Below are 2,995 nucleotides of genomic sequence, written 5' to 3' on the forward strand. Positions count from 1 at the left end.
GTTCTTATGAGATAGCAAGAACACTTACTGTACAAAAAGTAAAAGATTGTTGTTAGAGTGGTTCAGGCTGTCCTGAGTTATCTCTATCGTTATGCTGCTATAGGCTTAGAATGCTGGAGCACATAGCGACCACTTTTCAACATTCTGCTTTTTTCTATCTCTGTTCTCCCATTGTGCAGTATTTCTTATTTTGTATTTGTCACAGTTTGGCTGTTACACCATTCCGGGGAGAGAAATATCATCTGTGCTGCTGCCATCAACACCTTTGTTTATAGATCTTGGAGCTTGGCCTGTTTTTCAGTGTAGTCCTGCTTCTCTGAGTTTGACTGACTGTATGTGCAATCTTTTATCCTCTGACCAGGGAACTGGCTTGGAGCTCATCTGCCTGGCTGTGTTTTTCCTGGACGGAGGCGCATGTGGAGCTGGTTGACAGTAACCTTTTGTATCCATGCTTCTTTCTGTATGTTTGCTTCTATCTCCTTGAACCCCAGTCGGCCTCGGCAGATAGCTGCTCACACTGAGCCTGGTTCTGCTGGAGGTTTCTTCCTGTTAAAAGGGAGTTTTCCTCTCAGTTGTTGCTACAAGCATGGTTGGTGTGAGGGATTGAGTCAATGAGTCAATGAAATCAGCTGGTTTTCCTTAGACAGAAAACTTTGAACCAATCTTATTGTATTATCTGGTTGAATTCTCTCTGTAAATGCCGTTAGATTACATGTGTTGTGAATTGGTGCTATAAAAATAAACTGAATTGAATTGAAAACTAAAAAAGAAAAAGGAGGGAAATAACATTAGTTGAATATGGAAGATTAGATATCAATCATAAAACGTGAAATTGTCTTTGAACAAAGTTGTTTCGTTTATGCATGTGTAAGTTGTGTGAGAATTCACATAAACATGGTTGACCGCTCTTAAAAATAGATTTTGCACAGTCTAGTGAGAATAAGTTGTTAGTCAAGATATCAGTTGAAACTGGAGTGGAAATATTACTGGTTGGAGGAACTCAAAACAGCACAGCTTGTTGATTGATAGGTAGCTGTAAGAGGGGTGTATCTCAGAACAAGAAGCGGAAGACCTTAGTTGTATTTTTAGACAATAGGTGTACAGTATATCACAAAAGAACAGGATTATGAAAAAGCCTTTTACCTAAAATAATTGAAAGAATTTTGCCCTCTTTCAGACTTTTTTGTTTTTTTTATTCTATTTGCCATCTTTGCATGTGGAGCCCGACCAGCCCTCAATTGTTTACACTCGGGACTAGCTGTTCATCCTAGCCTCAAAATTTCTTGACGTACGCCAGCTTATGCTCATACATGGGCAATAAGTTACAGGTAAGTTATCTGATGAATTTACTCATTAGTCGTGGCGTCTAGCTTATCCAAAATCTATAAGTACTTGTTGCTTAACTTATGCGTAATTCATCCAGAACCTATCTCCATCGAATATCAACTTATTTGACGTGTTCCAGACTACCACTGAATGTGTTTCTAACTTACAGCTATTGTATAATGGTATATTGGCAGCGTTTGGTATAAAAGTGGGTTCACAGGAGGAAACCTCAGTACTCCTCCACACTTCATGGTGAGCAGGCATTCTACAAGAGATGGAGGATCTGGCAAGGCTGAAATGGAAATACCTACTAGCTTTCCTCGAATATCAGCATGATTTCCTCAATTTTACTCTGTTACAATTGTAGAATGAGCCTGAAGGTGAGTATGATGGATCCTCTCTGCGTTCACACCCACTGCCATGACCAACAAACTTCCTAGCAGACGTGTTTCTGAATCTGCTGCGACTACAAATCGTTCTTTCTTTCTTTCTCTCCGTGGCGGCTGGTGGTGTTTTCTTCAGGGGGGGCAATGAATTCAAAATAGACGTAGACCAAAAACTTTCAGGGCTCCAGTCTGGGTGTTTGTTTTTTTGTGTTTGTCTCCCTTCATCCACCAGGAGGTGCCTGGTTCTGGTCCGCCTCCTCACACACCTGCTGATGGTTTCCTCGTTAACGGAGTGCTCTTAAGCTGCTGATTGCCACTACCTCGACTCCATAGTGTTTGCCAGTTTTGGGTACTCTAGCCAAGCTGAGTTTTGCTGAGTCAAACTGAGTTTTTGTCAACATTAGTTTAAACTTTGTTTTTTGTCTTTGCCTCTCGGCAGGAAGTCATCCTGCAAACTGTTTTTTTCGGACCTTCTCTCCCTGGAAGGATCAACTGAGGTTCAAACTGAGCTGGGGTTTTAAAGGATTTAAACTGGAGGTTTGAATCAACTTTTCCCCCAAGAGATAGTTTGACCTTCCCACTGAGAAAGGGATTATTCTCCACTATGAGCCGTTCAAGTACCGCAGGAAATCTGAATGGCAGTCAGTTTCTCCATTCACCAACTAACAACCACATTCTGGGTAACCCTGATCCGCCCTCCACTGAAACAGACAAACACTGGAACCACGGCACACAGATAGGAGTCAAGGATTCAACAACTTCAGCAACTTCAGCAACCAAATCCTCTTCTACAAGTTCACGAGTCAAATTCCCCACTGAGCCTGAACTAACCGCTGTTTCTTCCCCTCACTTTACAGTTCCGGTTGAGCAGTGTGCAGAGCAACACTTCTCCCTCTGTTAAACTTCTTCCATAAAACCCGTTTAACCTTTTCCCTGGTCTCTCTGTTCGGTTTTCTGCATTTGGGTCTGAACTCTGTAACACCATGACAAGCATGGGATTAATGTCCACTGTTATGCTGTTGATACCCAGCTATATCCATCTATAAATCCAGATGAAGCTAACCTAATACATAGATTACAGGTATGTCTTGAATATATAAAAAACCTGATGACTCTTAAATTTATGCTCCTGAATGCAGACAAAACAGAGGATAAAGTCTTTGTACCACAACCTTTGAAAAAGAAACTGGTCAGTCACCTTATTTGGGTGGGATTAAAGTAATCTCTGATAGTATAGTAAAAAAAATCTTAGGTAGAAAAGTAGAATGGGAGGCAGATCTTTT

Source organism: Cyprinodon variegatus, unplaced genomic scaffold, assembly GCF_000732505.1.
Source record: "Cyprinodon variegatus isolate N-32 unplaced genomic scaffold, C_variegatus-1.0 Scaffold516, whole genome shotgun sequence".
Lineage (NCBI taxonomy): Eukaryota > Metazoa > Chordata > Actinopteri > Cyprinodontiformes > Cyprinodontidae > Cyprinodon > Cyprinodon variegatus.